Source organism: Mobula birostris, chromosome 2, assembly GCF_030028105.1.
Source record: "Mobula birostris isolate sMobBir1 chromosome 2, sMobBir1.hap1, whole genome shotgun sequence".
Classification (NCBI taxonomy): domain Eukaryota; kingdom Metazoa; phylum Chordata; class Chondrichthyes; order Myliobatiformes; family Myliobatidae; genus Mobula; species Mobula birostris.
This window is the reverse complement of record NC_092371.1, coordinates 50,151,332-50,167,202: the sequence shown is the minus strand read 5'-3', so window position 1 is coordinate 50,167,202 and position 15,871 is coordinate 50,151,332. Positions and strand designations below refer to the sequence as shown.

Sequence of the window (15,871 nt, the reverse complement as noted above, 5' to 3'; positions counted from 1 at the left end):
GCATCATGTACACTCCCAGACATTCTCTGATAAGAAGACACACCTGCTTTTAACTCTCGACAGAATTGATCGCAAAGATGCTTCCTTCATAATGAAGGAAATAAATGATGACAATATCTGTTCAAACATACTGCTTGGTTATTTAAACAAACTATATTCCACTTGGACAGCCACGTAAAAAAATGTATGGAATTTTGTGATTTGTTAGCAGAGTAACACAGATACTTACTACTGAGTATTTATTAAGCAGGATTTCAGATTGATGTATTCTCTTGTATATTTTGTGACTTACTTGTTTTTTTAGATATGATTTCTAGTAAGGTGTATCATCTGGAATCTTACAATATATATGGTATTTTCATTGTACATCTTTTTACTATATTAAGGTGAATGAAATAGGTTGCTGCTGAAAAACAATTAAGTCAGCTGTTTCCTGATAAATAAAGTAAACCTTTTTCCCCATGTATGCATAATAAGGAGCTGATCAGATGGAAATGTCTGCTGCAGATGTACCGTGAATACACAAAAATACTCTGCCAAGAATCTGCAAGGTCCTTGAATCACAGGCAGCATCAAGCAGCTTACACACAACCGATCCACTTAGTAACTTTCTCCACCTCACACAGCTCATTTACCAATTAGCTGTGCAAGGTACCAATCATAAAATTCTGGAGTGCTTTAGATGGCAATCTATGCTCCGCCTCTGCTCCTTGGAAACACCCAGCCTGCAGCTTTCAGACTGGGTGCAAACAGAGTACAGTGACTAATCCAGGCGTGTTTCAACAGATGGTTAGATCTGGCCTAATTCAGTCATCGCAGTTGAATGAGGTTGAGAGGAGAAGCCATTGAGATCCCTTTTCGGAGCTGTGTGGTCTCAGCTTGCTGGCATTGTTAAGGGGTCCCTTTCTGAGCAGCCCTGTGTCCCAGAAATGAGAGAAGACTGACTGATAAAGGTAATGTGAACTGCTGCCGTTTTGTGCATTACTTTGTGAGTCAGCGTGTATTACTGTGTATCAGCGATGTGTACCAGCCTGGTAACAGTTACAGTAAGATTATACCATGCTGAAAGTAAGGCAATCGTATTTTATGGAAATTGTTTTAAAATGAATGATTCAGAATGGTTGGAGTAAACCCTATGCTGAGCCACTGATGGCTGTAATTTCTGCCTTTCTAATGTTTTCACCACCGCTATTTCATCTCACGGTGATCTTAATATTGAACACCAGTCTGACATAACATTTGTCAAGATGAATGAATTAACTTAATAATGCTTATCATTTCTATTTCCCATAGATTTTGGGAAGATATAAATAGTGTTTTTAGTTCCCTGAGAGTGAATTCTTAATTATAGACTATAATTCTGTGTGGTTGCCTGGATGAAGTTGCAGAACAGTTCACGATACAGTTCTAGATACTTATAAAACTTTAACTTCTTTGTTTATTTTTACCTATTTTGAGCTCTCATAAAAACCATAATAGAGAAACACTTCAGATCAGTTCTATGACATGAAGCAATGATGATCTTTACAATCCTTTCAGCCTGCTATAAGAGCATGTTTTGGACATCTTATGACTTAAACTAACTTACACTTATTACATTCTATTATTCATTTGTAACCTTGCGTGGTTCTTAAGAGTGTCATTTTATTTAATTGTGTTTAAAATGTTGGTTCATGATAACTTTGTATTCCTTCATATTAAATTTTATTTTCCATTTATTAAGTATTCTGCTGAGGATAAAATAGTTGTATTTTGAATGAAATTTATTTATGATTTCTGATTAATCTTCCACTGTTTCCATATGAAAGTCCTTCTTATATTTAGACATTGCAACTTGGCTTGCACAATATTATAGATACTGGTTCTATGATTTGTGTAAAAGGAAACAGGGTTCAATGAGGGCATGATATAATCAGCCTAGATTATAATGTAAATGACAGTTATCATACAATTGATTGTTATGTTATCAGCACATTATATTGGTGGTATAAACTGTCAGTTTGGTCATTTTAATGTTCAGCGTTTTGAATATACAAAGTAACAAAGATTATTTGCATTAGGACTAACAGAATGCAAAGAGAAAGGATTCAGAATTACTTTGATTTTTTCTGTTTTTTTATTGATATAACATTAAGCAAGACAATTTACCAATGTAAAAGAAATATTAAACATCGATGATTAGAAATTATTTACGTTTTGCAGCCGGTCTCTTCAAATGTTACATTCCACTCTATTCACATTCTGAAAGTGCATGATCTGACTTCTGCCTTGAATGCTTGCGTCCAAGGGTACAGATCACATCTCACAGAATGCCTGTGATTGTGTTGGGATTTGGCCTGGTTTTGTTTAATAACTAAGCTGTCATTGATCTATAGACCAAATCCAATCTGAGTATAATTCCAGAAACATGCAGTAGTCTTTATGATTCAACAATGCACTAAAATTACCACATAAAAGTGCAACATATTAAAAAAACATTTTATTTCCTCCTTGTATTTACTCATGAAAAATGACAAAACATTTATTGTTATTTACACCTACATTCTGTTTGCATGTGCTGGATTCACACAGAACTACATGAATATGAAATGAGAAGGGGTTTTCCCCAGCGTAATAAACACAGACATAATTCATGTGCAGATTAGATCCAGGTGAATCTCCAGTGTAATGTGAGCACAATCCTGATGCGTAAACAAAAAACCCTTATTTAAAAGTAGCATTTGGATAGTTTGAGACACAGGGCAGCCAATGACCTTTATGGAAATGGGATCATACTAAATATTTATCCTCAGAGATGGACCCTTACCTGCTGAGGGAGCCCTTCCTTCTCTTGTGTATGTTACAGCAATGGCTGCAAAAGTGGTCAGGTTGCGCGCAGAATTTATTTAAATATTAATGAGGCAATTTGAATAGTGGATAATTTGCAAAAGCCAAAATTAGAATTCTGTGCACATTGAGGATTGACTGCTTTATCCCCAAATGAGTGTCTCTGAATAAAAAGGAATTAAGCTGTTGAGGTAAAAGAAAGCAAAGTATGGTGTGACACTATGGCTGTTTCTGAATTTTTTTCCCTTTTAAATGTGGATATTAAATAGTGTGCAACCTTCAGCAGGGATATTTTCCATCCTTTGCAATGTGTGAACTTGACAGGGCCACCAGAGGGAGCCATTTATTATAGTCCATAGTTAAGGTGAAGGCAGACGTTCAGCCTAACAAAGTTTTACCTGCTCTTTACCAATCCTGAAGTGATATTGAGCCATTGAACAGACAATAGAATAGATTTTGTCCTTAGCTTATTTACAAAAGGATAAATTTTGACCATTTGGGTCTTGAACTTTCAGATCCTGACAAAAATATTTTAACTTTATTTTACATCGTCCTGCTTTATTTTCTGTTTTAAGTAACAGCTGGAATTTGTGAATACCAGATCACCCCAATTTACAAATTAAGAGGAGCTTGAAACAGTGAACTATCTACCTATAGATGCTGAATGATAGGCACCTGCAGAAAAAAAACACATAATGCTGAAGGAATTCTCATGCTCTGTAGCATCTGTGGAGGGAAATGGACAGTTAATATTTTGGGTTGAGATGCTTCATCTGGACTGAATGATAGAGAGAAGGGAGCTAGTATTAAAAGGATGGATGATAAGAGTGGAGCAAAAGCTAGCAGGCAGATAGAAATGAACAGTGCAGGGTTGGGGAAAAATTGGGTTGGGAATGATGGAGGGGAATCCTCAAGGATGTGTGCTTAGCCTACTGCTCTACCCTCTCTAGACTCATGACTGTTTAGGCACAGCTCAAATTCCGTCTGTATATTTGTTGATGACACCACTGCTGGCAGAATCTCAGATGGAAATGAGAGGAGAGAGGTGTACAGGAGTAGATCGGTTGGTTAAGTGGTGACACAACAATAATTTTGCACTCACTGTCAGCCAGACAATAGAGAATAGGTGCAGGAGTAGGCCATTCGGCCCTTTGAGCCAGCACCGCCATTCACTGTGATCATGGCTGATCATCCACAATCAGTACCCTGTTCCTGCCTTCTCCCCAAATCCCTTGACTCCGCTATCTTTAAGAGCTCTATCTAACTCTTTCTTGAAAGAATCCAGAGAATTGGCCTCCACTGCTTTCTGAGGCAGAGCATTCCACAGATCCACAACCCCCTGTGTGAAAAAGTTTTTCCTCAACTCCATTCTAAATGGTCTACCCCTTATTCTTAAACTGTGGCCTCTGGTTCTGGACTCCCCCAAAATCGGGGACATGTTTCCTGCCTCTAGCATGTCCAATCCCTTAATAATCTTATATGTTTCAATCAGATCCCCTCTCATCCTTCTAAATTCCAGTGTATACAAACCTAGTTGCTCCAATCTTTCAACATATGACATTCCTTTCATCCCTGGAATTAACCCAGTGAACCTACGCAGACCAAGGAATTGTCTGTGGACTTCAGGAAGGGGAAGTCTAGGGAACAAACACCAGTCTTCAGTGAGGCATCAGCAGTGGAAAGGGTGAGCAGTTTCAAGTTCTTGGGTGTCAACATTGCAAAGGATTTATTCTGGCCTAACGTATTGATCTGATCACAAAGAAAAGCATACTAGGGCCACATTTGAGGAGATTTGGTATGTCACTAAAAACTCTTGAAAGTTTATACAGATTTACTGAGTTAGAAGTGGACACAGAAATTATTTGACACCTACAAAAGATGCACAGTAGAATATCATAAAATTATATATTTGAGATAGCCTAGAAGTTAATCCAATGGAGGCTGTAGAAGAGGTGACACAAGACGCCTTTGAAGTCAGTCAAGGAGTGGCAGCATTTACATGTCAACAAGTAGGTACAATACCACTGGGATGGTCCTTTGAGAAGACTGCTGACTCAGAATAACCAATGATAAATTAAATCTACAAATAATATAAATATGTGTCCTTTTTAAGAAAGAACAAGAATATGCAAGACGATCTTTATGTATGCTTTCTAGACCTCAGTGTATTTATGAAATAAAAATAGTGCTTACACTTTAGTGGTTTTCCATGTCTCTTCATGATTTATTATGCTCCTAGTAATGCATGCTATTAGTGTACTATTTCATGGGTTCTTATTCTATCTGCAACAGGTGGAGGCACCAGAGAATAAAAACTTGAGCCAACTAATGGTAATGTGTACAAAGATAATTGTCTTTGTTATGGCTGACTTGAATTTCCCACGGGTAGATTAGGAGGTCTATAAAAAGCACATTCTGCATGAGAACGTGATTCTGGATGTAATGCTGGATTGTCACATTGAACAAATGGTTATGGGGTCAGGTAGAACCTAGCAAGAAAACAGTTGGGAAAGGGGTCCAAGCATAGGGTTCTGGTATTCCTATGTGTGTCATTGAATGAGAAGATAAAAGAGGAAATGAAGATTAATGGCTGTGTAATATCATCACAAAATCATGAATTCTTTCTTTCTGCTGTACAAGTCAAGAACAGATATTTTGGTTTGCAATTAGATTTCTCAAGCATGCAAACAGCAGGGGTTGGATTAAGTGATATGGGAAGTTTAGATTGACCTCTGATTAAGGAAGCCAAGCAGTACCAGTTTGATGAGTGTCAACAATGTTTAAAGAAGTGATTGTTGAAACCATTGATAGTCTTTCCACAATCTTTATAAACCGAGGTGTGGCTGGACAAATATAATAGAGTCACAGAACACCACAGCTTCTTTAAATGGTATCATGATGACCTTGGCAGTTAGAACCCAGTTGGATGCAGGAATCCTGAAAGGCAGAATATTGAAACACCTATACAGGTATTATGAAGGAGTAGGTATGAATTCAATGGAAGGGATTCCTGGAATAGTTTGTAGATACAATCAAGGTATTGATTTACACTGTAATAAGGCACAGAAGTCACTGGAAAAGGAGGCAGGATCCACAACCATGTCAAACATATCCAGGGTATTTTGAAGTGAAAGGTGGTTGTGAAATGAGGTGTGCCCTTGATTGAGTGTCAAGGAATCAATACTAGACTCATTGCTGCTTACCTAAAGTCAAAATAATTAAACTTTATAGGCGATACTGAATTGTACCAGGGGATTAAGATAGTGAAAACAGAAACTGATAGAGGGTTTTTGTAAGTGGGCCTATTCTCACTGGAGTTTAGAAGAGTGTGTGTGTGGGAAGAAATCTCAATGAAACCTATCAAATATTGAAAGGCCTAGACAGAATGGACATGGAGAAGATGTTTCTTACAGCAGAGGAGTTTAGGACCAGAGAGCACAGCCTCAGAGTGCATAGACATCCCTCAAGAACAGAGATGAGGAGGAATTTCTTTAGCCAGAAGGTGGTGAATCTGTAGAATTTCATTGCTGTGAATGGCAGTGGAGGCCAGGTCGTTGGATATATTTAAAGTGGAGGATGATAGGTTCTGGATTCAAAGTTCAAAGTAAATTTATTATCAAAGTACATTTATGTCAGCAAATACAACTCTGAGATTTATTTTCTCGTGGGCATACACAGTAAAAGAGGATCATTGAATTGAATCGACTTTATTTCTTACACCCTTCCCATACATGAGGAGTAAAAATCTTTATGTTACATCTCTGTCTAAATGTACAATGTGCAATCATAGTAATTTATAATTTATAATAAATAGAACAGTCAATGTAACATAGAAATACACTCAAATCAGCGTGAGTTCATCAGCCTGGTGGCCTGGTGGGAGAAGCTGTCCCGGAGCCTGTTGGTCCTGGCTTTTATGCTGCGGTACCACTTCCCAAATGATAGCAGCTGGAATAGACTATGGTTGGGGTGACTCGGGTCCCCAATGATCCTTCAGGCCCTTTTCTCGCACCTGGTTTTGTAAATGTCCTGAATCATGGGAAGCTCACAACTACAGATGTGCTGGGCTGTCCGCACCACTGATTTGGGGGCCCATACCAAACTTCCTCAACCGTCTGAGGGGAAAGAGGTGCTCCTGTGCCTTTTTCACCACATAGCTGGTGAGTACAGACCGCATGAAGTCCTCGGTGATGTGGATGCCGAGGAACTTAAATCTGCTTACCCTCTCAACCCCAGATCCTTGAAGTAAATAGGGGTTAGCTCATCTCTATTCCTCCTGTAATCTACAACCAACTCCTTTGTTTTTGTGACATTGAGGGAGAGGTTATTTTCTTGACACTACTGTGTCAGAGAGATGACTTCTTCCTTGTAGGCTACCTCATTATTGTTTGAGATTAGGCCAATCATTGTAGTATCATCAGCAAATTTAGTTAGCAGATTAGAGCTGTGAGTGGCGACACAGTCATGGGCATACAGGAGGTAAAGGAGGGGACTTAGTACACAGCCCTGAGTGGCTCCTGTAATTGAGAGTCAGAGGTTTGGAGGTGAGGGAGCCAACTCTTACCACCTGCCAGTGAACTGACAAGAAGTCCAGGATCCAGCTGCACAAGGCAGGGTCAAGGCTGAGGTCTCTGAGCTTCCTGTCGAGCCTGGTTGGAATTATGGCGTTGAATGCTGAACTGTAGTCCAAGAACACCATTCTCACATAGCCATCCTTCTTCTACAGATGTGTAAGGACGGTATGTACAGCAGTGGTTATTGCATTATATGTCAATTAGTTGTGTTGGTGGGCGAATTGTAGGGGATCCAGTTTGGGTGGTAGCATGCTGCAGATGCAGTCCTTGACCAGCCCCTCAAAGCATTTGCTTATTGTTGAAAGACTGTACTCAACAGGATAGCCAAACACCAATGTGCAAAAGATAGCAAACTGTGCATATACAGAAGAAAGTAAATAATACATAAATAAGCAATAATTATAGAGAATATGGGATGAAGAGTTCTTGAAAGAGAGTCCATAGGCTCTGGGAGCAGTTCAGTAATGGATTGAGTGAAGTTATCCCCTTTCGTTCAAGAGCCTGATGGTTGAGGAGTTATACAGGTTTCCGCCGCCATCCGAAGGTAGAGCATTCCTATGAAACGGTTCATAAGCCGAAATGTCGTAAAGCAAAGAAGTAATTACCATTTATTTACATGGGAAAAATTTGTGAGCATTCGCAGACCCAAAAATAACCTACCAAATCATGCCAAATAACACATAAAACCTAAAATAACAGTAACATATAGTAAAAGCAGGAATGATATGATAAATACACAGCCTATATAAAGTAGAAATACTTTTCCACAATCATTACTGCATTGTTCTCCGTAGCGAAAATCTCACGCAAGCGCTGTCGGCAGGAAATCTCACGCAAGCGCTGTTGGCAAAAACACGGTGCAAGCGCTCTGCAGTAACCTTTAAGCTATGAAGCTGCCAAATCATACCAAATAACACGTAAAAATACACAGCCAATATAAAGTAGAAATAATGCATGTACAGTGTAGTATCACTTACCGGAATCAGGACAGCGCAGAGCACACTGATGATGGTGTGTTAGGCTGAGTCGTCGCAGGTTGGGTGGTGCAGTGGCCCCCACCCTTCAGGCCACCAACCAATACATTGCCGCGAAGCACGCAGGGGTGCAGCGGTAGCTGGGAGGCCCACAGCACATTGTTAAGAAAAAAGCCGAAATAAACATGCTAATTAATTTCGTGCTGCCCGACACGTAACTGCCGATTGCATCGCCTCTGATCTGGGCCGACAATTATGTGTGGGGTGGCACCTAATTAATTAACACGTTTATTTTGGCTTTTTTCTTAAAGATGTGCTGTGTGCCTCCCGGCTACTGCTGCATTCTCCGCAAATCGGTACAGTATCTGTCCGCGGCCTGGGTGTTGGGGTGGTGGGACACTGGGGTGTCAGTTCTTTGTCTGTTTCCATTAGAGCAGGCAGCTCATCTTCTCCTATGACTGCCCGCCTCAATGTCGAAGGTCGAGGTTCATCGTCTGCTGTGGCTGATGTGGAAGGCTTGCTTGACTGCTGAGCCTCGCGCATTTTTCTATCATACAGTTCTTTGTAAAGACTCAAAGAATCTTGCAAATATCCCCTAAACCTACGTACCCTTTCAAAATTAAAGTCGTACTTTATCATTACTCATTTGGTTTCAATTGTTATCCTTTCCTCTTCCAATTACATCAGCTCTTCATCTATCAGTTCTTGGTCATGGGATGCCAAAACCTCTTCAACATCATCTTTGTCAGCTTCCACAAGCCAAACTTACTTTGTCCTTCCTTCGTTCACCACGATTGAAACGCTTAATTATGTCTTGTTTTACGCTAAGTGTAACACCCTTACGAGCTCTTCCAGGCTTTTCCGACACCATAGAACTCATCTTGTAAATGACTGCTCACAGGCTCGTGTTAAAGCAATGCTGGCGAGAATGCCGTTCCGAATCCGGGGAGAGCGACTGCTCGGGGCGCGCACTGCTCTTTATCGCGTGCTGATTTTTATCGCACGCTGAATTTTTTTCGTAACAGCGAAAACACCTTCTGAAAGTGAAAACAGGGTACTAATGTAGGTCTTTTGTAACAGTGAAGTTTCATAAAGTGAACGTTTGAAAAGTGGGGGACACCTGTAGCTGCTCCTGAACCTTGTGGTGTGAGTCCTGAGGCTCCTGTACCACCTTCCTGATGGCAGCTGCAAGAAGAGAGCCTGCCCTGGATGGTGGGGCTCCTTGATAATGGATGCTGCTTTCCTGCAACAGTGCTCTGCTCAGTGCAGATGTGCTCAACGGTGGGGAAGGCTTTACTGCACAAGCTCTGTCAGATTGCATGGGGATCATGAACGAACAGCCCTTTTCAAGTCCGGCCACAAATTCTTGATTGGATTGAGATCTGGACTGTGACTTGGCCACTCTGGGACATTAACTTTGTTATTTTTAAGCCATTCCTACGTTGCTTTGGCTTTATGCTTGAGGTCATTGTCTTGCTGGAAAACATATTTTCTCCTATAAAGCTGCGACTGGTGAAGCACCTGGGTAACAGCTGTATGTGCAGTTCCTCCCGTCTCAGCCACTGAAGATTGTAACACTCTAGAGTTGTCATAGTTCTCTTGGTGGCTTCCCTCATGAGTTCCCTTCTTGCACAGTCATTCAGTTTTTGAGGATGGCCTACTCTAGGCAGATTTACAGCTGTGCCATATTCTTTCCATTACTTAATGATTGACATAACTGTACTGCAAGGGATATTAAGTGACTTGGAAATGTTCTTGTATCCATCTCCTGACTTGTACAATAACCTTTTTGCAGAGTTGCTTGGAGTGTTCTTCTATCTTCATAGTGTAGATTTTGCCAGGATACTGACTCACCAGCAGTTGGACCTTCCAGATACAGGTGTATTTTTACTGCAATCAATTGAAACACCTTGACTGCACAGGGTGATCTCCATTTAACTAATTATGTTACTTCTAAGACCAATTGGCTGCACCAGTGTGTCATATTAAAGAGGGTGAATACTTAACACAATCAATTATTTTGTGTTTTATATTTGTAATTAATCTAGATTGCTTTGTAGAGATCTGTTTTCACTTTGACACAAAGAGTCTTTTTCTGTTGATCAGCGTCAGAAAAGCCAATTAAATCCACTGTGATTCAGTGTTGTATAACAATAAAACAAGAAAACTTCCAAAGGGTGTGAATACTTTTTATAGGCACTCATAGACTTCTAAGGTGTAAGAAAATTTTGCTATTCGGTTTGGCCAGCACCAATTTTCCTTTCCTAACAATTGAATCTAATTCTGGGTGCTGTAAAATGCTACTATTTCTTTTTTAATAGCTTTAAACTACATTCAAATCTTGGCTACAATTTTAATGATTGAACTAAAGCATATATCAATTTCAAAAAAAGTTAGTTCTTTGTGTAAATGATCAGAACTTGTTAGGTCACACACAACCTGCAGGCAAATTTGTTGAAAACAGGAAGTCTTGTTATCAGTGTTATTGTTAATTAACCTTTAATAAACAGAGGCTTCCTCTTTACTACATTCCATAATTCTGACCTAAAGTAACTTCACCCCAAATCATTTGCTTCGTTCTGATTTACTTGGCATGTCAGTGGTTTTATTCTCTCCTTTCTAGTGTGAAGCTACGTACTCAGTGAAGTGGCACATATTGCTGTGCACTGTATTAATGTCTGTATTCATTGAGAAAGTGATAAAATCCATTGCATTTCCCTCAAAATATTGACAATGTTTTATGGTAACAAAGTAACATCTCAGTGTTATTGATCGAAAAGGCTTAATTCCACCAGTCTGTGCATGTAAGATTAGCAATAAAAACAAACTAGGCAATAAGCACGTACATTACACAAAATAATCTGCAGATGCTGGGGTCAAAGCAACACTCACAACACACTGGAGGAATGCAGCAGGTCGGGCAGCATCCGTGGAAACGATCAGTCAACGTTTCGGGCCGGAACCCTTCGTCAGGACATTATCCTTTTTGTAGTTCTTAAGGTGAACTTTGGAATGTTTGATAAATACTGTCAGTTCAAGGCAAGTGCTTTTCCATTATAATGGAAGACATAGATTTTAGAGAATAGAAGCTGACCATTTGGGCCAATCAATTTTTTTCTGGCATGTGTTCCATGTTCCTTGCAACCTAGTCCCCTATCTTTCATTATAACCTTCAATTTCCTTCTACCTGATACGGATGTTTAACTTTCTGTTAAACAACTACCTCGTTGATTGTGAGTTCTACATTCTTGCTACATCCTAGGTAAAGAAATTTATGCTGAATTTTCTATTTAATCTTTAAATGATTACCTTATACCAATGGGCTTTAATGTTATTCTTTCACTCAAGTGAGAACATTCTCCCTTTGTCTTGTCCATTAAATGCTGTGCAATTTTAACTTTTTGGCTTGTCTTTACAAGGGAAAAGCAGCACAAGATGTTCACACTGAAAGGCTTAATTTTTGTCAATCTTCTTTGGTATTCTCGCCAGCAATTCTTTCATTACCTCCATATCCTTTTTTATGACAAACAGGCCTGCACACAACATTCCAAATGTGATTCCAACAATATTTAACATAAGTTGTCCATAACTTCTCTGTTTTCAAATTTTATCCTTGCTTATATAAATCTTTGGGAAATGAGATTCCTCAGTCCAAATTTACAACCTTCAATGTGAAGTGTTACAGAGTAACCGGAGATGTCCTGGCCTTAAATCCATTAGATCTCCTGTTACAATAAAATTCCAATATTATAGTTTGCCGGGGGCTCTCAGGATATGACTCAGGTTGAGAATGTTTTGGTTAGGAAGTGTAATAAGAGCAGATTCTAACCAAAGCAAAATGCTAATATTCGATTAAATTCCATGGTTATTCACCCATATAAACAAGGATAGAGTAATTACAGAGTTGTAGAGTTGAAACAGGCACTTCAGCATACCTATCATACCTCTTTATTCTAATCCCAGTTATCTGAGTTAATTCCACATCCATCTATTCTCTGCTCATTCAAGTATCTGTCTAGATACCTTCTTAGATGTAAATGTTGTACTATTCCTGTTTCCACTACCACCTCTGGCAGCTTATTCTAAATACCAACTACGCTTTGTGTGGAAGTATTTACCCATCACCATTTTTAAACCTCCTATCTTCTTACCTTAAGATTCAAGATTGTTTAATGTCATTTCCAGTCTTCTTAAACCAATCATCCCCACTGGGCAATAGGCCTCTGACAGCAGTTCAACAGAGGCCACTGTCCTGTGCCTGTCTATCAAGTTTTCCCAGACGTAGCCCTTCTTCTCGATGTATCCTTCCTCTCCCAGGGATGAGGTCTTTGAAGCTTCTTTTGCTGTTTCTGTAGCACTGGGATCTTACAGGAAGCGGTTGCAAGCTCAATGCCCGACCCTCCTCTTTTCACAGCCGGGCTTCGGACTGTCAATATCGGAGTTATCATTACCAGTACACAACTGTAGTGGAGAACAAAATCATTGTTACTCCAGATATGATGTGACACAAAAGAAACACAATAAGATAAAGAACACAATAATAAAAGAACACAATAAATATACATAAATACAGAAGAAAACCTACTGTATGTCCATAAATTATCACTAGGCACAGGAGTGTCTGTACATAAGGTGACAGACAGGGAATGATAAGGTACTGATGCTGAGGGGTATAGAGGGGTGGGTGAAGGTGCTGATCAGCCTTACTGTTTATGGAAAGTAACTGTTCTTGAGTCTGGTGGCCTGTTATGGATGCTATGTGGCCTCCTCCCTGATGGGAGTGTGACAAACAGTCCAAGAGCAGGGTGAGTGGTATCCTTCATGATGTTACTGGCCCTTTTCTTACACCTTTCTGTGTATATGTCCTTGATAGCAGGTAAGCTAGTGCTGGTGATGCACAGCAGTTTTGACTACCCATTGTAGAGCCTCCCTGTCCGTCGCGGTGCAGTTTCCGTACCATGCACTGATGCAGCTTGTTAGGATGTTCTCTGCTATGCACCTGTAGAATGACATGGATATCGATGTGTATAGTCCAGCTCCCTTCAGCCTCCTGTGAAGGTGGAGATATTGGTCTTTCCTGATTGTGTGGAATGTGTTCTGGGACCATGAGAGGTTGTGCAAGCTGTGTACTCCTAGGAGTTTGAAACTGTTCGGAGTTTCCACTGCTGTGCCTCCGATATAAAGAGGGTAGTGAGTGGTGCGAGTTCTCCTGAAGTTGTTAACCATTTCCTTTGTCTTGTTGACATCGAGAAAGAGGTTATTTGCCTGTCACTCCTCCACTTCCTGTCTGTAGGCCGTCTCATGATGAGCCCCACCACAGCTGTGTTATTTGCGAAATTGACATTGTGATTACTCGGGTGTTTAGCCGTGTAGACATGTGTGAGCAGAGTGTAGAGTAGTGGGCTCAGCACACAGCCCTGGGGGGCACGCATGTTGAGGAAGGTGGGGAGGGTTGGGTAGTTGTGCATCCTGATGATGGTGAGGGAGGTGCAGTGGTGCATCCTGACTATCTGAGGTCTGCCGGTTAGGAAGTCCAACACCCAGTTGCACGGTGGTGTATTTAGACGGAGGAGTAGGAGTTTGTTCACCAAAGTCTGTGGGACAATAGTGCTGAATGTGGAACTGAAATCCAGAAAGAACATTCTGACATAAGTATCTAGGTGTGTCAGGGCCAGGTGCATGACAGTTGCTATGGGATTGTTGTAAAGCGGCTCTGTCAGTGAGAATCCAGTGTGGCAGGAATGGAGTTTTTGAGCTGTGCCGTTACTAGCCATTCAAAGCACTTCATGATGATTGGGATCAGTGCCACCAGTCAGTAGTCATTTAGGTCTGAAGATGTAAAGTTCTTTCATACAGAGATGAATGTGGTTGACTTGAATCATGTAGGGACAGCAGCCTGTATGAGTGAAGTGCTCAGGAAATCTGTGAAGGCATCAGTGAGCTGGTGCGCACACTCACTGAGGACTCGACCTGGGATGTTGCCTGGCCCGGCAGCTTCACGGAGATGACCCTCTGCAGAGGGCTTCTCATGTCTGCTGTTACAGACAGTCGCTGTTCACCTGCGAGAGGGATAGCTTTCACGGCTGACAGTGCGTTTAATGCCTCAAAGCATGCATTTATTTAGTTGTTTAGAGTGTCACAGGGGGAGGCGTCACTGGTATAGTCAATGACATTTTTCCTTACGTGGTCACTAATGCCCTTGATATGCTGGGGATTGTTATCAGACTCGTCTTCCTGGATTTCTTGTTTGTAGGTTGTCTTTGCCCTCGATGCCTAAGATGAGGTTTCTCTGGCTGTTCTGAGAGCTGTTCTGTCTCTAAACTTGAAGGCAGCACCCAGGCTTTTAGTAGGGAGCACACCTCTGTGTTCAGTCAAGACTTTTGGTTGGGTTGCGAGACGACCATTCTTGAGGTACCAACATTGTTTATACACTTAACAAAACAGATGAAAATGGGGTATCAAATCAGAGGCAACCAAACAAATTATACCTTGACACACCTTCTATATATGGAAAATTTGAAATTATGTATACGTTGTCAGTATCTTCTCTGTTTGTGGTTGTAAACCTATGCCTTCTAATTTTAGACAGCCCTCCCGTGGGAAACAGGCAGTAGTTAACTTATCTATGCATTGCATACTCCTATCTTGTCATCTCTTAGTCTCCTACATTCTATGAGAAACAGGCCTGTCATATCATTTTTTTCTGATAACTCAATCCAGATAACATCTTTGTGATACTTTTCTATATCCTATTCATCCTAACCACACCCTTCCTATAGTGTGGTAATCAGAACTGCCTGCAAAACTCTAAGTGAAATCTAACCAATGTTTTGTTCATTTGTAACATGACATCCCAGCTCTTGTGTATTACATCTTTCTGAACATCAGTCTATCTATGTCCATTTCCAGGGACCCCAGGGAATCTGTTCAACAACACTGCCCAGGAACTCTGCAATCTCCTGAACTAACTTCTCAAAATACATTAGTTAAATGCCATCAGTTATTCCTTTACCCACTTTCCCAATTTGTCTGCATTCTGTTGTAACCTTAGACAGCTTTCTTCACTCTGCAATATACCACCAGTCAATCTTACTAATTATGCCAACTACATTCTCATCCAAAGAATTGCATATGACAAACAACAGAGGGCCCAGCACTGATCACTGCCTAAGAAGATCATGGTAACCTGCCTCAATGACTGTCGTCCAGGAGCATTAATACTCACTGTGATGAAGTGCTTTGCGAGGTTAATGATGAATCATATCAACTCCTGCCTGAGAAGTGATTTGGATCCACTCCAGTTTGTCTACTGTCACAGCAGGTCAACAGCAGATGCCATCTTATTAGAACTTCATTCAACCTTGGAGCATTTGGACAATGAAGATGCATACATCAGAATGCTCTTCATTGACTACTGCTTGACATTCAGCACTATCATCCCCTTAAAACTAATCAATAAGCTTCAAGACCTAAGTCTCAATAACTCCTGGTGCAATT

General features: G+C 40.5%; 1 protein-coding gene across 4 annotated transcripts in view; it reads left to right on the top strand.

Annotated features, from left to right (window-relative positions):
• Positions 1–732: 732 nt before the first annotated feature.
• The window catches only part of LOC140186401 (extracellular sulfatase Sulf-2-like), a 348,168-nt gene continuing 333,029 nt past the window's right edge, over positions 733–15,871 (top strand). For all 4 annotated transcript variants that reach the window (XM_072240682.1, XM_072240639.1, XM_072240655.1 and 1 more), the window contains exon 1: positions 733–953. The gene's annotated coding sequence lies outside the window, so the exon portion shown is untranslated. The remainder of the gene's footprint in view (positions 954–15,871) is intronic.